Below are 23,694 nucleotides of genomic sequence, written 5' to 3'. Positions count from 1 at the left end.
ATTGACATTTTTGTTTCATATATATATATATTTTTTTTTTTTTTATTGATACCTAATTTCCAATTAGCTCAGCTAGTAGAATGATTTTAAGTATTTTTCTTGCAGCATAAGAAAGATATTTTTGCAAATATTATATCTTATTGGTTGAAAATGATAAATATAAGATTGTGATATAATATAAAAATCAATAGACACTTTTGCTAAAAAAAAATCAGAGCACCACAACTGAATTACCAATACTGGAAATGTTACAAGTGTTGATGATGTTTATATTCTATACTCATATGAAATAGTCTAGTTTATTTATTGAAATAAAGATATGTTCTTGTTGCCATCTGTATCACTTGAGTAGATACAAGGTATGTAATGACTCAAGAGGCAACTTCTTTATTATAATTACCATCTTGTATTATTTATGAAACCATTTACACGTGTAGTTGTAAAATAATATAAATCTGACCTCGTGTTACATATTTGTATTCTATGTAATGCCAGTTCCTTAAATAATAAATAATTTAGTATTATTTCAATTAAAATTTGATTGAGAAAAAATCTGACAACAAATTTGTAGTACTTTCATTGATTATTTATTCTCATATTCTGGAAAAATAATAATTATACATGAAAAAACATTCCTAAGATTTCTTTTTTGGATTGGGGGTAATTTATGATGAAGTTTTATTGTAAAATTATCATTGTATGTTTAAATAAACCAAAATAGTTTTAAAAATTCAAAAATTGATATCTTCTTATTTTTTCTACTCCCCCACCTCCAAAATCACTTTCTAAGAAAGTTTTTTGATTTTTTGTGTTTACTATGTTAAACAAAAGAAACTAAAAAAAGAAAATCAGTAAAAAATGTACCAATAAAAAGTTACCTTAGATTTCTTTTTTTGGGGGTGACGGTCACCCCAAAAAATTGATATTTTTAAACTTTGATCGGCTCCCCCACCCCAAATATTGCCCTCAAAGTATTGTTTTTGGGTTGCTTGCGTTACTGCTATGCCTAGGAAGACATTCAAAAAAATTCTGTAAAAAAATATATTTTTTTATTATTATGGAAGGGGGAAGTGGCAAATTAAAAAAAAAATTGGTAAGATAAGCATGCACACTTATACTAAGTTTAATATGAAGTGGGGTTATGTTTGCAAAATGTTTAGAAAATTGATTCCCAAAAACCCCACCACCCTCTGGAAATATTGACCTTAAACTTTTTCTAACAAATTGTCTCATATACACTAATCTGTATAAAATTTTATCAAAAATGGTTTATCCAGTCAAAAGTTATTAAACTTCAAACATGCCAATGTGCGTATGAATATTACCCTTCATTTTCTTTTGTTTTTTTGGGTCTCTGGGTTGAGAAGTGCAAAAACCGTTAGCCCATTCTTTGACTGTTTACCAGTCTCTTTCTTGCAGCATAGCTATAGAGTTATGAAGTCAGGAAAGTAGAAACTTAGAGAAAACAAACAATTTGATTAAGATTACTGAGTCGCTGAATGTCGGAAAGAAAGCTGTTGCAAGAAGAAAGATCTCTAATTTTTAGAGCAAATAATGCAGTCTATGTAATAGAAAGAAACAATTATAATTCAATAAGTATAAATTTATATTTTTTGCAGAAATACAATGAGCTAAATTCAGATTTATATTCCAAAGCTCTAATTTATAATTATGCAAAAACATAATGACATAAATTTAAAATACGGTACAGGAATGTTTAATTTAGTAATTATTGTACCATATGATTCATATTTATTGCTGTCAAATAGTGATATGACAATCTGTTTTTGAGTTGTGAAATTTTGTCATGATCTGAAGAAGTTCTTGTGTTTAATATTATAACGGTTTTTGTAAATTTCAGTTTAGTAAATATTTAATGATGACAGACTTAGCATTTCATTAGACTGTTTAAAATCAAAATAATACAGTTCAATCCTTTTTTCAAATTAAAGCAATTTGATTATCTTATGAGCATTACTTTCAACAAAAAATTTCCCACTTGAGTAACAGAAATAAAATCTTTTTGTTATTTATTAGATTTATCATAGTTTTATTAGGTAAGCAAGAAAATTATTTTCAGTTTTATAGTAACTGATAAGTCTATATATGAGCTTTAAATGGAGCTCTTAATTATATTATGTTTGTGTTTTTGTACAGTCCTTTGATGATTGCTAAATAAGTATTTGCATCTAATGCTTTTATGGTCATACTGTAGAATGCTGCTAATCCTATAAAGTTATTTCATATATGGAACAAAGTTACTTTGCAATTAATACCATAATAAATACTTATTAAACAACAATATCTTTATGTTAATTCAGATGTTTTTTTTTATACAGTATATTGCAAGATGAGTAAGGAATAAAACTGTTGTAAATCTTTCTTTAAGTGTTCAGATCATTATTTTTATTTTATGTTGATTAGTACTACAATTTTTATCCAGTGATAAATACAGTGATATCCAGTGATAGATAAACTTGTTTTGAAGGAAAACTGTGTCCTTTAAAATGTACAGCTCCTCAATTGTTGGAACATTTCAGGGATTAGTGTTGTGGAAGAAACTGACAAATGTGAAGTAAGAATAATAAAAATGCCAACAGTTGAAGCCAAATAAGTATACCGTAAAACACCATTGTTGAAAAATGCACTATGTGCAGTATACCGGTATATTACTGAGAAATCTTTTAGTAACTAATAAATGTCACTTTAAGAATAAAAATATTCTGAAGGTAGGCATCAAAAGTTTTAAGTGACTGAAGAACTTGCAGTATGTCAATATAATTTTATGTATTTCTATTGTTCATGATAATGCAGAAATAATGTTTAGCAAAAAACCTATAGATTCATGTATGCTTGTAAAATAGGAAAGCTATAACATAAAATGTGACAAGGGTTAACAGATTGTCTAAAAAAAAATAGATCCAGTTCTTTTTACATTCAGTTATAGAAAAAAAAATACTTAAGAGGGTGGTACGGGCCCTTTTACTGCATGCATAGAAGTAGGTTGTTTTGTTATTAAACATTATAGACTACCAAAATAGTTGAGATAAATTATTTAATGTGTAAAATATTTTTAAATGACATTATGTAGTTATTTTTTATGCAATTTACTTGATGGTGAGGAAATGGTAACAAATGCACAGTGATTGAATTTAAATAAATTTTTTTTCTTTCTGTTTTGAGTTATCGTTCTGTTGACTGATGCTACTCTCCATTTCTTATTGTTCTGTGCATATCTTTTAATGTCAACGTGTTTATTACATTCTGCATCCTCATTTATTTGTATTCATATATTCCAATCTTTGTCTTCGACAACAGATTTTACCTTCTATGTATCCCTATTTTCACCAAATTAACTGAACCTGGATATACTAATACATGGCCCACAAACATAGTTTGTCTGTTTTATAAGATTCTGTCATAAACTTCTTTCCTCTCCTATCCATCTTAGACTTCCTTTGAGTTTTAATAAACTCATTTAATTTTTATCATCCTTCTGTTACTCCACATTTCAGTGGCCTCAATTTTTTTCTTTCTGTTTTTTTAATGTCCATGTTTCATTGAGATAAAGGCTCCACATAATATTTTTCTAATTTTAGATCTATATTTGACACTTTGCATAAAAGCTGTTCTTGGTTGTGTCAGCCTGGTTTTATATCTGTATTATGTATTTCATCCTTTGTAAGTTTATTAATTAATAAATTAAAAAATTCTCTGACATTTAGTATTTTGCATCTCCTATGTAATATTTAGTTTTCATTATCCTCTTTTGTGTCATATCTTATTGCCTTTGATTTTAGTCTTAATTATTTTCAAAGTAAACTTCTTTCATAGCAATAAAATCATGTCATTTAATATGTTTTCTTACTGATGATTGGTTTTTGTCATCAGTGGATCTTAACTTGTTTATCTTTTCTCCTTTTATACTCCACTGTCAAATCTTTCCTTCTGTACTTTTATTGCTTTTAGTTACAAAAGCTATCAGAAATATAATAGCAGTGACAGTTACAAAGTTTTTATATTAAATAATGGAATAAATTAAAATTATAAAGATGAGAATAATGAGAGTTACTAAATCGTAAATATTTTACACATTTTGTTCATCTTATAACTAAAGGAATCTGTAATGTGGAATATTTAAAAAAAATTATACATAGGTAGGCAAAATAACATAAAAACTAAGTTGTTACTCTTTCTTCATGTAGAGAATATAAACAAATTAGACTTTTAACTAATTGCTGTATTAAGTTCAGAGGGGAGGTATTTTAACACCTCTGCCAGCATGATTTTCTGTATTGCTGAATACTAAATAACTTTGTAATAAAATCATTTTGTAATTTCTTTTTGTATGATGGTGGCCTTATAATTTTATTTTTAAAAAAATATTTTGATTTAAATTAATAATATTTGAGGTAGTTTATAACATTTTGAACAATTTTGTGAAATATATATGAAATTAAGGGGGATCTTAACAATCTTGTATTTGAGCTCTTTGTAGATTCTGTATTTAAAACTTGATTATAATTATCTATGAAAATTGCTCTTTATATAGAATAAAAATTGACTTGTGTATAAACAATTCTTTTTCTTCTGAAAAAGAATTTAGTTCATTAATGTGTCGACACATTAATGAACTAAAATGGACATTTAAATAAAAGTTCTTTAATCTTTAAGTAGGGGAATAAATAAATAATATTTGTTTATAGTTGTCTTTTGATAAATAATTTAGGGTCTTATGGATAAGTGAAAAAAATAAAAAAATAGAAGTATTACTTTTTATTTATATCTTAATTATACTTTTCTGCTTTCATAGCTCTAGAGCTATGCTGCAAGGAGGAAAGTATGGTTACCAGTCAAAAAATGGAGTATGGGTTTTTTGTATTTCTCAACGTTTCATGACCCAGGAACCCGAAAACAAAAAAAAAGTGGGGGGGGTAATGTGTTCGTACGTGTGTACATCTGTTGGCCTGTTTGAAGCTTAATAAATTTTGACTGGATAAATCAATTTGATGAAATTTGGTACAGACTTATGTATATGGAGCATTTATTGGTAAAATTTTGGGGTCAATATATCCAGGGGGTGGATATATTACATAACCCCATTTTATATTAAGATTAGTACATGCTTATCTGCCCATAAAAAAAATTTTTGCCCCCCAAAAATTGATAAAAGTTATTTTTTTATTTATTGCCTATCTCTCAACTGAATTCTTTGAATTAAAATATAGATTTAACAAAAATAATGAATTTTTAAAACTTTTTTAATATATCATTATTCTTTCAATTTATAAAAATAAAAAATAATAACTACCAGGAAAGTATAACGACTTTGTTGTCAGCTTTTTTATGTTTGTATTTTTAAAAATAATAATTATGTACTTTATTCATACGAATTTTATGAACACTTTTAAAATTTATTTAGGTTGATTTTTTAAAACTTACAGGCTATTTATTATAAAATTTTACTTTAATTTTATTATGGCAGTGGCGTTTCTTGTATGTCCATAAATGACGTTTAGAAAATTATGAATTTTGTGTTCTAATATTTTAACAATATTTAAAATGAAGTTGTTTCTTATCCTAGTTTATAAAATAGTACTCAAAAATGTATACATTAATTGGTGCTCTGAGCAATTGTAATGATTAAAGGTAGGGCCTGGCATTCTTTATTTTTTTTTTATTCAGTTAATAATTTTTGAAGCAGCAAGATGCTTTTAGCTCCCGGAAGTAATCTTAACTCCCCCACGTAATAATACCTTTTATCATATGGATTTGAGCATAATACAACACTGTTCTTGTTTCCAATAAAGTACTCTTAGATTATAAAACAAGACAATCGTATTATTACCTTACAAGTTAATTCAAAACTACAAGTCTTAACTAATCTTATTCTAGTCTGCAATTCTCAGTATTATTTAACTTGCATTAATATTAGAATTTTTTATTATACAGTACTTATTTTCTCTGTCTGGAGTTTTTACTCCATTTTCAAACGGCTAATTTATCTAATTAATTAATAACTTTTTTTTTAGTACTTATTAGTAAAGTGATTAAAGTATTCGTTAATTAAGAAAATGCTAAAATATTAAAATCACAAAAAAAAAATGGTTCCAAGATAATATGGATATGGAATGCAAGTCACTAAGGATGCAATGGGGCTGATAACTATTGGTACTGATAATCGCACATTAAACTCATGCGTGCAGACGTTAAGGTGATGGAAATATTAAAAAAAACCAAAGAATGGATTGGAAAGATGGAAGATTAATTAAAGAATTTTGTATATGAAATATTTATTCTCATATAAATATTATATATATAAATATTCATGAGAATAAAACATATGCATACTGAATAAAATATGGCCTAGAAAGAAGAGTTGATATATCTGCTCTGAGGCAATTTCTACTGATGCTTCTGACATTGTTTTAACTAACTCTTCTCATGGTACGCCCCAGCCAGTTAGCTTTCCTATTCAAAATTATTCCGATTAAGTTTCTATTCTAATACATTTTCCTCATTACTTCTTTGTTTTGCACTTTGTCTTTTTAATATTTTTAACTTTCCACCTTGCTCTCATCTCAAATTTTTCCTTTTTTTCTCTTTTCTTTAATATTCACGTTTCATATCCATATGGAAGTATACCCTTAATGCTGTTCAAGATGTTTCTCTAATTTTAACTTCATCTTTAGGCACATTAACAATTTTTTTCTATTAAGTGCTTCCTTAAACATTGCTATTCTGTTTTTATTTCCTTTTCGCTTTTACAGTCTTCGGTTAACATCTAAGTAATCATACCGTTTTAATTATTCACTTCTTTTGCACAGACATTATTTGCCGGCTTATTGTTTCATATCGTCATTACTTTGTTACAGCGTTGGAGGAAGGAAAATATGTTATATAAAGAGCATTAAATAACTGCAGAATATTTAACCGTTCCGAATAAGAAATTACAGGATATGATATAAAAATGAACGTTAAGAAAACAAAAGTAAAAGACAATAAGGCGATGAATTCCTGAGCGAGTAAAACCGGTAGGTATTTAGGATGTATGTTAACAGATGATTCAAAAGTGAAAATTTAACAAAAACAAGAATGATAATCGGTGAGGGTGCATTTAATTATATATAAAAGAAAACTGTTTTGCAGTAAGATGCTAGATTTCAAGTCTTGTTATTTTTTTGTATGTTGTGTAAAAAATTGGACGCATAGAAATAGGACCCAAGAAATACTAGAGGTGTTTAAAATGCGGGCAGATTGGAGAAAATTAAATAAAATGACATAGTGAAAAGTTAAGAGAATAAACGAAAATAGAAATATAAACAAAACAATTTAAAATTGTAAAGTGTACTGGTCGGGACATACAAGTAGAAAATCGATTAGAGCGATAATAGAAGAGTCAGTAGATGTTGTAATGCAATTATACTTAGCATTATTTATACTTTATAGCAGCGCTATGAAGATAGGCAAAAAAGAGTAAAAATTATAAATGATATAAAAGGAAATGAGAGCTATCAGAAACTGAAATTTTAGCTGGGAATAGAAATGAATTTAATCGACCTTTGTTTTTTTTTATATGATGTTATTCAGTGTATTTGGTAATATGATCGGTTATACATATCGCACGCATAGAACAACCGACTCAAAAATTGCACTTTGAGTTATTGATCTTTGAATGAATATATTACGAGCGCCTACACAATATGTTAAAATTTAGAATTTTGATTTTTTCGTAACATTTTTAATTTAGCGTTTAGTTTATGTTAATAATAATAATAATAGAAAAATTTTTTTTTAAATAAAGAAAATTAAGTTTTGGCATATAACCTGTATTTATATGAAAACAACACAGCCGTGTTGTAGTTGATTTTTTAGCATTAAAGAAGTCCATAAACCTAGTGCAACAGTGACAAAATATGAGTATGACTGATAGTGTGACTTGTAGATAAACGTAACAGTGCCAATAAATGAAAGATTTGACACTGTTGTGGTAAAAATTTAGGAAAAATTTCTTTTTTCTCATCAAAACAGTACTATTAATTAAAAATGTAGTGTAATTAAATATGAAGCGACTTCATTATTTTTTTCAAAAAATACAACAGGGACACATTTTTCATTTGAAAATAAAAAAAAAGTTTTTTTTATGGTAGTGTTGTTCTGGGTGTGGTAAAACCGGTAACTAAAATCATTTATTGTTCATGAATGGTATCATATTTTTTACATGACTGCCCAAAAAGCGTGTAATGTGTTTAGGGTGTATGTATGTATGTTTTACCGTACCAACTCAACGACCAAACCGATTTAGATGTACGACCCCGCATTGGAATCCTTACATTACCGGGAGTCTCATAGGCTATATATATATATATATATATATATATATATATATACTTTACATTCATATGCTTTCGAATCGTGAATTTTTCTCAGTGATCACTAAAAAGTATTAAATAATAAAAAATTAAAGTAAAAAAAAACCAGGAGTACCAAAAAATAAATAAATTGAACTAAAAAAAATATAAAAAAGTCATTTATTCCTTTGGAAATAAATGAAAATCAGTTGGGTGACCGATTAACTTTGAGACAGTTTTAATTTGATTAAATTTATTTTACACGTTGTAGAAATAGCAAGCATTTAAGGTTGTCCAATGATTTAAGTTCTCACCAGATCTTATATCGATAAGAAAATTTTGTATTTCAACGAAAGTATTTAAATGCAGTCGGGGTCTGAATAGTAATTGTCCTATATTAAATATTAATTATCCTGTATCATAGAGCTCCCTTCACTACATTTTGATTCGTTGGACAAAATTTTCGTATGGATGTAAGGCCTGGTGAGAACGTAATCATTAGACAGCCTTAAATGCCTGCTATTTCTACAACGTGAAAAATATATTTAAACGAATTAAAACTGTCTGAAAGTTGATCGGTCACCCGTTATTTTATTTAATTAGTCATAACCACGTTTAAGCCTTTATTTCCATGCCTTTTCTCTTCGCTGTTAGTTCGATTTATCGCTCGTTTTTTATTTTCATTTATTTATTTTTTAATAATTTTTGGCTGTCGTGTTTTTTAATTTTTATTATTTTATCTTAGACGTTTTTATAATTGTAGTATTTTTAGGAATTCTTGTTTCCTAAAGTTCAAATTTATTCCAGGATAATTTTTTCTTTTATTTTTCGCGGTATATCTTTTGCTTTTTTTTCAAAACAAGTATTATTACTAAACTGATTTTCTTTGTAAATAAGAGTGAGTTTTTTCTTTGTTTTTTTATGAAAGGATTAGATATGAGCTTATTTTAAAAAGAAAGGAGAAGCTATCCATGCCGGCATATTATTAAGCTTTAAAATAAATATTATAAAAAATATACGTCTATATTATATTATATTATACTGTTTCAAGGTTTTTTTATATACGTAAAATTATAAGTCTTGATTTAAAGTAGCGTTATGAAAAATTATATTAATTAATTTTTTCCGCTTTTCAGGGTGAGTATTAAATTTAATTATTATATTCTTAAAGATAATAGAGAGGAAATATTATTTTAATTATAGAATAAGCACTTTCCAGAAATTTATTAATTAATAAGCGTGTTCTTTTAATATTCGTTTATATGCTCTATCTTAATAAAGGAACCTTCTCGGTTCGTTTATAAATTATTTCTATGAGCATTGATTATAACGAATTTCGAATGATCTGCTCATTTTTAATTTATTAATTACGGTAACTCGATGTTTACGTACGACTTAAAACTGTCCTCATTTGTTCTCTTATGTTGAAGAAATCCATCGAAATAGTACTTGACCGATTCATCCTGAAAAATTGTGATATTGGAAAAATATGACATTGGAATTTCTGTTTTTTTAAAATTTGTAATAATTTTTTGAAAAAAAAAATGAAAAGGGGCCGTTTTGTCGGCAACTAGAATATACCATCATGATGCTGTAGATAAAAACAGTTTTTCGATCGATTCGGTTCCCGTGGCAGTCGTCCAATGTAAAAAAAGAAATAAAGGATAAGGAATTAGAAGGTGAGATGAAAGGGATGATTGATCTATTGAAGGACTGCTTGAGAGAGTTTATCGCCTTGTCCGCAACGTACAGTCGTATATTTCAACTAATCGAACTAAAGAGATTCGGATTTCAGTTCGCGTATTTATTCGATTTTTATTGCTGGCCGCATCGTTGAGGATGCAGTTTATTTGGCCGGGCTGAACACGTTTTAATCTACCCGTTAACTATATAATCAATTTTACTTTCCTTGCGTCATAGTTCTAGAGCTATGCCGCGAGAAGGAAAGTGCGGTAATCATTTACAAAAAATGGGGTATGGTTTTTTTAATTTCTCGACGTTTTGTAACCCAAGGATCCCCCAAAAAAGTGGGGGTAATGTTCGTACATACGGATGTGTGTTTGAAGATTAATAACTTTTGGTCGGATGAACCGATTGTAACGAAATTTGGCACAGAGATTCGTATAAAATCTGGGACAAATTCGACAAATTGGGACAATTTGTCGGTAAAAGTTTGGGGTCAATTTCTCCACGGGGTGGGGGTGATGGTTTTTTTGGAGTCGATTTTCTCAAAATTTTACAATCATAACGCCACTTTATATTAAGCTCAGTACACGCGTACATGCTTGTCTTACCGTTAAAAAAAGATTTCCCTCCAAATCTTCCCCCTCGCTAAGATCGGGAAAACTATCTATTGCTTCTTTTTAAAAGATTTTTTTTGTCTTCGTAAGCACAATAATAGTGCCAGTGACCTCCAAAAAATACTTTGGGGGCAATATTGGGCTTGGGGGAACCGATCAAATTTTAAAAATTTATAAGAATAAATAACCAGTGCCAAGAAAGTATAATAACTTTGTTGTTAGCTTTTTGAACGTACAGATTAGTTTGCGTTAACCGGTTTATGTTAAGGCTTAATTGATTTTTTTTTTTAATATTTAAATTTAATTTATTTTATAAATAAAAATTTAATGCTGAAATTCCTTAAAATTGTAGTTCTTTGCTTTAAATTAGATTAAGCAATCGTTATAACGCTTTTTACATAAAATACGTTAATAAAGTCTGGAAAATCATTTAAAGGAGTTCTGCAGGGACGGGATATATTCATTCGCTAAATTTTTGTTACCGTGTGATTTGAATGATGTATTAAAGCGAGTTCGTAGGTCAGTTTGCCCTTGTAATTCCGTAGTAAAAATACATTATACGATTTCCAAACGTGTTAGAGCTAATTAATGGAATAAATATGCACGAATTGTTGGTTTATTTTCACAGCTGTCGGTCGATCGTTAAAAAAAGCAAAATTAATAATCGTTAATTAAATTGTAGCTTAAAGGCACGAGTCGATTTATAGATCGCCTTTTTTCTGTCTGAATCCTTGTTATTGTCCTTGCCGCTTGCTTCGGTTGTATTTCACGTATGAACATTATATTTAACAATATTAATATTAATTTTCTTTTATTTCTTTATTTATAGAATGTTTTATCCTTTTTTCTACGATATTATTGCAGTTATCCGGAGTAAGTCAACATTATTTCGAAAATGTTGTTTATTTTTAAAACAAATCTGTGGGAGTTAAAAATAAATAATACCTAGATTAAAGTAAAATATATGTATATAAAACTTGTAAATTTTAAAAATTCTGTGTCTTATTTTTTTACCATATTGAAAATATTACTTTCCTAGTTCCATGAATATGCAATGCATTAAACATTTCTTTTGTTATTTTTTAAATGGGGTTCATATGTTTTTTTTTTACTATCTTTAATACATTTAGAAGTTTGTTTATGAATACTATTTTTTTAAATAATTTTTATTTATATGTAAAAATAATTAAAAAAAAATTATCCCCACTGTTGAAGATCATCCATCTCAAGAAGATAAAAACCGACTCAGTTGACATTATGTTTTACTCTTTTTTTTTCGAGTTTAAGGAGTTGGAGGAGGAGTTTATATGATTTTTTAAGATGTAGAAAAAAAATTATTTGCTCAAAAACTGTACAGTATGTCGTTTTCTTGAAAATTGTTCTACAGCTCAAAAAATACTATTCGAAAAAATACTTTTTGTATTTTATCGATACTTTATTTAATTACTTTTGTTAAATTACGGAATAAACAAATCAGTTTTGAAAATATTTATGTATTTGACAATCGGATAAGTTTTAGTAATTCGATTTTTATTTAAGACATAACAGACCGAAACACGATAGAAAATGTTAGGAGTATGAATTAGATAAAAAGCCAATGTTATTAATATTTAATCGATCAACAATTATAATATATACCTTAAAAATATTGTTTGATTACACCAAATTAGGTCATGTTTCTGTCATTTTTGGTCGTAATTTAAAAATTAATTAAACAAATAAAGGATTTTTTTTTTATTAATAAAAAATCTCTTATGGAATGAAGAAGGGAATTTTTTTATTTAATGACATCACTGAACGTAACACATTCACGTTCATTGATATATGTTTTTTTTTCTTTTTGTACAGAGTTTTGTTCAACTATACTTAAATATACCATTAGTTTTTACAATAATTAATATGATTATTGGTAATAGTAATAATAATTATTCATACAACCGATTTATGTAATTAGATATATAACGTTAAATAGAAGACATTATGTCAGAAAATGGAATGAATCATTCATTCATTCATTGTATTCTGCCAATGGCAGAACACAATATTCTCCGAATATTTACCTCTTTCTACAACCCTATCAATCAACTGAAATTTTCTTCTTTCCCTTCCTCTGTTTCCATTCACCAATCCTTCAACTGCATCTATTAGTAAGCACTTTCTTCTCATACAGTGCCCTAGCCAGTTCCTTTTCCTGTCTAAAATGATATTTAACACATTCCTCTCCTCTTCTATACTTCTCAACACTTCCTCATTTGTTACTCTATCCTGCCAACAGACGTTTAGCATTTTGCACCACACCCACATCTTAAACGCTCCAATTCGTTGTTTGTCTTCCTTTCTTAAAGTCCACGTTTCTACACCGTAAAGCATGATACTCCAAATAAAACATTTTGCCAATCTCTTTCTCAAATCTAAATTTAATTACCTACGTAGCAAACTCCTTTTCATACTAAATGCCTCCTTAACCATTGCTATTCTCTATGCGGTACTGCTAAGATCTTCCATTATGAGGTTACCCAAGTATTTAAATTTCACCACCTGCTCTCGTACCTCAGTCCCAGTTCGTACATTAATATTTTCATCCTTGCCGCCTAATACCTTACATTTTGTTTTATTTTTATTAATTTTCATCCCTAGATTTTCACTAGCCTCATTTAGATCGCTAAGCATTTCATTTAACTTTGTTACACTCTCTGCCAGCACTACCACGTCATCAGCAAATCGTATACATTCTGTTCTTCTACCACCTATTGCCACCCCTCTGTTACCCTTCAAACCAGTGTTGATGATTTCTTCTAGATAAATATTGAACAGTGTAGGTAACATGCAGCATCGTTGTCGCACTCCGCTTCCTATTTCTATCTTTTGCGTTGTCTCACTTGCTATTCTTATTTTTATTTTCGAGTTCATATAAAACTCTTTCATAAGTCTCCTATCTTTCCAGTCAATTCTTTCTTCTTCAAAATTATCATCAATTTATCCCATGTTACTCTATCAAAAGAAGCTTTCTCAAGGTTTACAAACGCAGCATACACTCTTTCTCTTTTACATATATATCTTTCACCAATAATTCCAAGCAGTCCTGTGGCATCCCTAGTTACAACCCGTCTAAAGCCATATTGTTCTTCTGCAATATTTTCATCCAATTTATTGTGCAACCTCCTGCTCTGAATTCTTAGTAAGACTTTTGTTGCACGCAAAATTAGACTAATAGTCCGGTATTCTTCGCATTTTACTTTCTAGCATTAAATTTCTTTGGTAATAGCACCATTATTGTATCCAGAAAGTCTGTAGGCCATCTACCCTCATCACATATTTTATTGCACAGATCCAACAATAGAATTTATCCATTCTCTCTGAGTTTTAAACAACTCAATCGGCAATTTATTACATCCTCCAATTTTTTCATTAGCCATCGCTAATGGAAAAGCATACTTCACATTTTAATATATTATTACCCTTGTGGTCTTCATGAACTTTGTTCTCTTCTCTATTCCTAGACCTACTTTCCCTGGCCTATCATTCAGTGCGTATAATTCCATGATGTACTCCTCCCATATCTTTTTCACTTCATTCGTTTCAGTTACTATCTCCTTGTTCTTCGACTCGATCTGATACACAGTGCAACTTCTTCGATATTTCCTGAAACCATTTCTGCAGCTTCTTTGTACATTAGATCGTACCCTTTTCTTGTTTTTCTACTGCAGTATACTTTTCCTGCAACCATTTTTCTCTTGCTATCTCAGTTTTTCTTCTTAATTCATTATTAAGCTCTCTATAGTTCCTTTTATCTTCCTCTGTCCGAACATTTTTCCATTTTCTCCTTTCATTCATTTTTTCTATAATTTCTTCACTGACACACTCCTTCCGTACTCTTTCTCTGTTCTTAATTCCTATCGTTCCCTCAACTGCTTCTTTTATACTGTTTTTAGTATTTAACCGATGATCATTCGCACTATTTGGCTCTCCTGCTGTTCTTTTTTTTTTCGAGTACGCTATTTTGCATCTCTCTGACTATCTTTGTTTCTTAGTTTTCCAAATCATAGGTACTTCGTTTTTGACCATCCTTTATTTTTTTGAGCTTCAAGTTGATTTCTGCTACTACTAAGTTGTGATCAGAGTCTATATCCGCACCTGGGTAAGCTTTTGTATTTTTCATACAGTTCTTATACCTTTGTTGTATGAGCATGTAATACGGAATGAAAGTATATGCTGAAGAAAGAGAAATGTAAACTGGATACTTAATAACCTTACGAATGTTTTCGCCAGTGAAACAAGCAAGAATTGAACAAGTAAAACGGTAGAAGTACTTCGATACCGTGTTAAAAAAGATCGCAAACGTGAAATCGATGAGAAATATAAATACTTAACTGTTAAGGAATCGTTTATACATGGTTCCTAACCTTTGCTGCGCGCCCGCTCCAGAAAAATAGAATATAAAAAAATTGAATGAAATTAAATAATAGAAAACAAAAGTAGAATCGAAATAAGAAAATTAGAAATTACATTTTGAACAGAAATTTGGAAAATAAAGTTTCTCTCCTCTTCTAGCAAACGCTGCTTGGTCGTTCTGTTGCTACTAGTTCCTAAATTATTGTAGCGCCGGTCTATCGTGTGCCGCGTTATAATGGTCCTTCTTATAACTGAACTCAGAATGATTTCTTGGACATTCGAGAAGTTTCTCGATCGATCTCCAGAGAATTCCTGGAATCCGTTCGAAACAGTCCCACATAAGTAGAAGCTGGCTAGTCGATTTGGAGTGACTTAACTGTGAATATTCTTAACCGTGTGTAGTTAGTAAGCGTTCATTAATAACGTATTGTGTTTTGTTTTACTGGTACGTTTGAATCGCCGAACCATTGCGATACATTTACGGCAGAAAAAGTTACTAACGTTACTTCTTCAGGCCAAAAAGTGTATTTTTAGATCCCCTTACTATCTATCCCCTCTTTGCCATCATTTCCCGTTAACATTACTCTTATAAACTTGTAAAACATAGGGTAGGCCTAAGGGGCTCCGCCATAAAAATCGATTCTATAAAAGGACTCTTTTAGTCAAAAAGGTTTGCAAACCGCTGGTTTTAATAAAAAGAAAGATTTAGTGAGATGAAGTTAGACTAGAAGGAGTCTATTATAAATTGAAACATTTGGAGTGAAAAAGTTGACGCTGGACGTTAAAGGGACGATTAAGATAGAGAGTAAAAGATAGGGTGAAGACATTTAAAATGTAGGAGTGTAGGAGAATTAATAAAATTAAACGGACGGACAGAGTGATTAACAAATTAATGAGAATAGTGAACAGCAATAGAACCTTATTCAGAAAAATTCAAAATCGGAAAGCTAATTACTTGGGACTTCATAAGAGGTAAAATGTCGAATAAATAATTGTTAATAGGTGCAAAAGAGGCTGAAGTTTAAAAATGATAGACTATCTAATAGGATAGAAGAACGATAACAAATTTTAAAGGTTAGCTTGAAGAAAATAGAAGTGGGTATGGTGCAAAGAATATGCTTCGGGACAAATAACTTTATGATGCTGATGATGTGTTACAAAAAAGTAACGTTTATTCATGTGGCGGTAAATTTTTGAATTTTAAACTCTGCAAATTAGAACATTATGGCGGCATCCTGAAAACCTATTTATTTCATGTGATAGTATGAGGTAATAATATAAAATGAGTTGGAGTAGTATTTAATTATTTGTGATGCATTATAATGATTTTTTTTAAAACGAATTTATACACTGTTTTACCGTATAAATGGTCGATATATTTCTTATTAATTATATTTATTGTGAAATTCAGTAGAAATTGAAATTAAAAAAAAAATTGAAATCGGTACAATTAACGGGCCGAGTGTAAATTTTCGACAGTATTTAGTGGTAGGGAATGAAATCTTACACCTGAACTGATGATTGAGGATATTACGTGTTAGTTTTCCAGTTCGCAGTTTAAAAACGGTTACATAGTTATCTATCTAGTAAATAGCATAATAGTACTCGTACCTCGTTTACTGTTGGGGATGAAGAACGGCTTTAGCGATAGCCTAAAATAACTGGACTACCGGTTGTGTACTTCTGAAAGAGTTTTTAAGTTCTACACAGATTATTGTAAAAATGATGTAGTGGTCGTGCCAAAAATATTCTGTTTTCAAGCGATAACGTCAATTATCGCTATAAATTATAAAAAAACACAAAGTGGCGTCGTTCAACATTTAGTTTCATTTTAATTTCTACCTATAATTTTTCGCAGGTCAGAAGTTAACAAAAAAGATCATCAAACACGCCTCAAATAAAATAGTACAATATCGAGCCATATTTGTCATAAGTATATATAAAAAAATTAGCCTATTAGAGAGAGATATATTAGGTTAATCCGAAAAGTAATCTTTTAAGAGCATTTAAGCAAAGGCTTGCCTATTGCGGCTTATTATAACTCACGAAATTTATGACCGGATTGTTTAAACTTTAATTTATAATCATTTCGTTATTTTTATTAGTGTTTTAAATGGATATACCGATTTTAAAATTACCGATTATTTTCATATTTTTACTTTTTTTTAAAGTTTTGTCTGCATCTACAACTCGCCGAATGGAACGTACTGTATTAGTTTCGTTATGGATTCAGTGTTATAAATGAATGTGTAATTACGACGTGTAGATTCAATTTTTTTATTACGCTTTTATTTAATTATTTTTGCGTAGTGAATTTAGCGAGGAAGAGGGATTGGATTAATTGTAAAGATTCCTTTAGGATATAAAAATAAGTAAGAGCCCTCGTAGGTATAGAAATTGATTACCTTAAAGAATTTAGCGAATTTGTGCTTCCTTCCATCCGATATTCACCGCGTAGTAACAATAATAATAGTGAAATATAATAAAAAATTACTTATCGCAACTTTAATTGTAATCACGAAGTTCGTTAGAACTTCTCCGGTAAGAGTCCACAGAACTGGACGGCACGTCGAAGTCTACGAACTATGTTTACAATTCTTAACATGACCTAACCTAAAAGTGAAATGAAAATGGGGAAAAAATTAAAAAAATAAGCATGAAAACATATTTCATTTCAATTAAATTTGTTATAAACAATAATTTCAGAAAGTACCTCGAGTTTTGTTAGACAACGTTTTTTTCTTCCATTTGATGAACCGCGGGACTCGAATATATTCTTTTTCCCTCAAAAAGGTGGGTTTACGAATCGCGCCGCTAGGTAGCAGTACTTTATAGTACTAGGTGGCGTACAAAAACTTGATAATGTTCTTGAAATAATAAAATTTAAAAGAAAATATACTACAGCTTTTTTTAATAGTAAATGCTCTTATGCAAATGAAAGTACTGAAGATGAAACAATTTTTTTATTTCCCATCACTTCATTAAAAAAATTAAAAGTATGAGTTTACAATAGATTATAGCTATTGACTAATAAAACCAAAAAGTACGAACAGTAGGAAAGTGTTGCAAATGTGGCAACAAAGATTTCTTAAAAATAAATTCGATCGGTAAAATTTTTATTCTACAGTTAGAACTACCTGAATTAATTGATGGAGAAATAAAAAAAAGTTCATTTAGTAATATAAAAAGTGTGTCCGCGGATACGATAAAAATCGAGGGTTAGACTTACAAAGTAATAAGTGCAATTTTACATCACGGATTTTCGATTCGTGAAGGCCATTATAATGGTTTTATTAAAAAAGGAAAAAGTGATATGAAGTGAGTGGTATGACTATCAACAAAAAAATTGACTGTGAAATTCAAAAAATGTATATTTGTTTGTTCTAGAAAGGCAATAAATTTTTAAAATAAATCCATAATAACAATCAGTAATTCATAAAAAAAAAAAATATTCTAACAAAACGCAGCGATATAAAAAAAAATTACAATGAAATTGTAAACCGTACAGTAAGAGTCTCGCAGATATCACTTCTTCCGCTCAAAAAAAAAATCTTTCTGAATATAAATAAAACTGTTTTTAACAAAAAGATACTGATATCAAAAAAGGTAAGACACTACATTCCTGTTATCAAAATCTCTTATTAATTTAGAATTTTGTTTACGTATATGTAATAGGCAATAGATATACAATAATAGATAATAAACAATGTTTAAGCGTTCCATATAATAAGCAAAGAATATAAAAATTTGTTAAAAACCTCTTACCGGCCCGATTTCATTTATATGTAACACATATTATTTACGGAAATAATACAATTCTTATGATTATTGGTTGTTTAATAAATGAAGTCGGGCCGGTAAGAGTTTTGTAACAAATTTTTATAATTTTTGCTTATTATATGGTACGCTTAAACATTGTTTATTATCTGTTGTTGTATATCTATTGTCTATTACATTTTTTTAAAACAAAATTCTAAATTAATAATGGATTTTGGTAATAGAAATGTAGTGTCTTACCTTTTTTTAATATCAGTATCATTTTGTTAAAAACAGTTTTATTTATATTACAGGAAGTTTTGTTTTTTGAGCGGAAGAAATGATACGTGCGAGACTTACCATACGGTTTACAATTTCATAATATTTTTTTCGGATTTAATGTACAGCACTGATTTCGTAACGAATCCGACTCAGTATGTCCCCCATCTCTAGGTTTTATAGTCGTGAAGATAACACGTCTTCATAAAAAGCATATAAAAAATTATTATAAATTCTACGAAAGTTTTGAGTTCCGGTATATCAGTTTAAAAACAATATTACGAGTAATCTTTCAAAATTAAAAAATCTATTTGTAGATTTCTCGAGTTATAATAATCGACCAAAAAAGGTTTTCGAATCGGTTTTCTAATTTAAAAAATTACTGATGAGCGAGTAAAAGTAGTATCTTAACAGTACGTTATGTAAGTTTGTACCTACGTCCGTTTAAAACTCAAGAACCGCTGACCCCATGAACCTATGAAAACGATTTAGATGTAAATGTTTCCTAGTATCTCCATTATCGGCCGAACAATAATGTTTAAACAGAGAGCATGTCGTATCGTACAGTCGTATTTTTCATGTAGTTATAGTTGGAGTAGCCGATTAAATAATATATTCTTACAATGGTAGTATAAATAGTTTTGGCGAGTAATATTTTGGAAAAAAAAACAACGTTCGTAATTTGAACGGGTATCCCTTTCCTTATCTTGCGGATACAATTTTTTTTCGTGATTGTACAATCTTAGTTAACGATTTTACGAGAAGTACGGAAAATAAATTTCAAACATTTTTTTTACAAAATATTTTTCTTCTGTGGAATTTTACTGCGGTTTCCTTTTCGGGTAAATAAGATCCAGTACTCGGAGGTACATCGGCTAGTTTGACTTGTAGAACAAAGCTAACGTTTAGTGACAAGTAATTTATTTTTTATACCCTTTTTAAAAATAAAAATAAATACATTAATGATTAAAAAAAGATTAATACTGCGTAAATTTTACGAGCAGTTAGTTTTATATTCGTTGAAAATCCTAATTATAGATATGTAACTGTGTAATAAAATTTACAGGTAATACAATATACTCGTATTATAGTATAGCAGTAATTAATCGTTTTCGCAGTCGACCAATGCGAACATTACGGCTACAATTTTAGATATTGTACGGCGATAGTTTGCCTAGTATTTATTTTGCACGTATAAATTATAAAATCGAAGTTGAACTGTATTAGCAAATGATGTCGTAACTATAAAAATAAAAGGAGTTGGTAATTTTTTTTTTAGATTTACAGCGGTTTTAATCTAGTACAGTTGCTATCTTTTAATTGTTTTCTGTCATCTGTTACTATTTATCTGTGTATTATGAGGGTTTGTGATGGAATTCCCGGAACGTTTACAGTTCAAAGCCGAGCTCCTTGACCGGCTAAACTTCAATAGTATCGACTCCTTGACACTATCACCGGCTATCGTTCCGATGATTTATTCTAATTAACAACATGTCCTGACTTGTCTGTTCAAAGATATAACAGAGTCCTGTTTTAACAATGATGCGCAAGATACCGAGAGACTTTATTTTTCTGTTTAGCCTCCGAACTACCGTAAGGTATTACTCCAGAGGATGAATGATGATTCATCACTGATATCTATATAACTGGGTAGAGGATCCTTGTAAAAGGATCGTAAAATACTATTAAGTGTTCGATATTGAAGCCTACTTCAGCGCTCCAGAATGAGTGGCTGGGAACTAAATAGAACCGTTGTACGCCTGCGCAACTATAATCGTGATGGTAAGGATGTTTATTTTCTACTCTTACACTTACCTCTGCGCATGCACCGTTTCATTTTATTTAGTTTTAGCCACTCATTTGGTGGCGCTAGTTTACGCTTCAAATTTTACTGATTCCAATACACGGGATCCGCTATTCATTTATACGAGTATAGAGATCAATGTAAATCATTCAGAGAATATGTATGATGTAAACGAAGTGTCTTGTACGGTCTCAGATTGACCATTCCTGAGGTGTGTGGTTAATTGAAACCCAACCACCAAAGAACACCTGTATCTGCATAAAAGTAACTGCTTTTACTAGGATTTGAACCTTAAAACTCTCGACTACGAAATCAGCTGATTTGCCATGACCAGTTCATCACTAGACCAACCCGGTGGGTCATATAGAGAGACTATGGAATATTACACGAATCGATCAATTTTTCATGTAAAGTATACGACTCCTTGTATATAAATAAACGCATTTATTAAATGATGTATTACGCGTTCCTACGGGTAACATTAAAGTGATCGCCTGGAAATTAATTATTTATTAAACTTCTGATTACAAAATAGTAATAAACACCTTTTTCTTCGTGATTTATATCAATTCCTAATAAACGCCGTAAATTTTTATGTTTACGAAATTATAATTACGCGAATTTTTTGTCTGTAATTCATATACTTAAGTATGTGTATGTTACCAGCGTGAAGATTAATTTGTTTTTCGATTGCGTTATTAAAAGCTGTAGCAAAAAGCTTATATAGAACTGGTAAGGTTTTCTAGTTCTATACTCAGGAGTTGATAAATTCTTTTTCCCTTCAGATAAGTTTACGTTGCCGATTATTAAATTATGTTATAGCGGGAATAGTTTATGCGACAGTAAGAATATACTTTTTTATTTCTGAACCGATTGTTAATTATAATTAATAATTGGTTAATAATATATTTCTGATTAATAATTATTATTAATTAGAATTATATCATAGGAATAATTAGATTTAATTTTTGCTAAAGAAAAAAATAATTAAATTTTTGTTAAGAGTAAATCTCCAACGCTGTAGACCGAGTTCAGATTACACTGGTCATAAAATTTTTATTTTTTGTTTGTTAATGAGAGTGAATGTTTGATTCTTATAGTATTGTTTATGCTGATTTCAATTATTTTAATAGATCTTTTCTATCGGGCTCAGTTTTTTGTAGTTGAAATTTTTTTTGAACGTGATATAACAATGCATTACATGCATTCTGTACTCACCTAAAATCTATTTCTTTTGGATTTTCTGCTGTAATTTGCTGTAGGTAGATCCCTCTTTAGATTCGAACAGTAATCTGCTATCATTTTTGGGTTCACTTTTCCCTAGTATCGTGTTTTCATTGTAGATCTGGTGAAAGTATGGTTTTCCATGTTCATCACTGATAGAACCGAAATTGTTAGGGAGAAAACCAGATGTGAATGTAAGAAATGGATTTTGAGTGAAATGTTACACCCAAGTTTTTTGTGGTTTTGTAGGAGTTCACTCACAAGTTCTCTGTAGTTACTGGCGTTACGGTTTCCAAGGAAGTTGTTTACCACATTTTGAAATGATTTCCATGCAGCGACCTCCAAGTCATTCAAACATTCTTCAAACGCCGAATCACTGATTAGTTTTCCTATTTGTAGTCTAATATACCTTCCTTTATTTTAGAATCGCTTAGATTAGAGAATTTGTCTTTTAGAAACTGAAACTGTCCACTATTATGATCCATTGCTTTAACAGAATTTTTGAATAAACCTAGCTTAATGTGTAATGGCAGAAGATAAGCTACTTCTGGTTTTAGTAATGCCTGACTAACAACATTCTTCTCTCCTATAGTCAGTACCTCTCTCTTTGATGTAATGGTTTTTTCTATCCCTGCTGTCTCACTCGTACAAAAAGCAACAGAACTTAGTGTATCCAAGTTGTAGTCCAAGTAAAAGCGCTGTTACTTCCAGATCTCCACAAATATGCCGTAAATATTTCCCATACCGAATCCTTGCTCGATACAAGTTTCATATTTTCATAAGACTCCTTCATGTGAACAGCATATGTTAATGGTGTTAATGGGTATTTATTTTTAATGTGAAGTAGACCGGCTTCCAAACTAAGCTTTGACGAGTCAATAAAACGTCGCCATTCGTCAGGATGGTCCATATGTCCCAAGGCTTCCAGTAAAGAGTTCACATCATTACAGTATACTAAGTTTTCGTACTGAGAAAAGAAATGTTCAAATTCTGACTGTCTGTCACGGAAAGTACTTATTTTAGTGTTTGGTTGTAAAAAACGCCATCCTTTCAGTTTTGATGCCAATATTTCTTCTTGATTCTTTTATAAATTTGGATTGCGAACTAGATCATTTAATTCTGACCGATTAATTTAATGGGGTTCAGTATAGCAATTTTCTAAAAATTTTGGATCTCTTTCTTCATCGCCTGATATGTCAGCACAAGATTCGACATTTTCATCTTCATCTAAGTTCCATGTATCTGTTGGTACTGGAATTGGAATCTCTTAGTTATGCGGCACTGGCCGCATGGCAGAGGAGATATTTGAGAACGTATTTACGTCCACAGAATGCTATGCTTATGGAGTTCATGCATGATACTACCCGAAAATAAAAATGGTAGTTACAAAAAAACAGCCTGATCGAAGAATTCTGATTTTATGTTTGAAATCAGCTTGAAAAATATTGTAAGAATCAGTTATTCACAACCATACGTTATATACATTTTATAGGCATAAACTGGTTGTAGGGATATATTCAGGTTATGTTTTTTAAGTTTTTTCTCTCCAAATAACACATTATCAGAGTCGTGATAATCTTCGGCTTTT

The 23,694-nt window shown here is 29.8% G+C and overlaps 1 protein-coding gene across 3 annotated transcripts in view; it reads left to right on the top strand.

Moving 5' to 3' along the window:
• Nucleotides 1–23,694, top strand: part of Wdr62 (WD repeat domain 62) — a 315,495-nt gene that overhangs the window by 35,549 nt on the left and 256,252 nt on the right. The window lies entirely within an intron of this gene.

Source organism: Lycorma delicatula, chromosome 4 (genome assembly GCF_047948215.1).
Source record: "Lycorma delicatula isolate Av1 chromosome 4, ASM4794821v1, whole genome shotgun sequence".
Classification (NCBI taxonomy): domain Eukaryota; kingdom Metazoa; phylum Arthropoda; class Insecta; order Hemiptera; family Fulgoridae; genus Lycorma; species Lycorma delicatula.
Note: the sequence above shows the minus strand (reverse complement) of the source record. Positions and strands in the feature narration are given on the sequence as shown.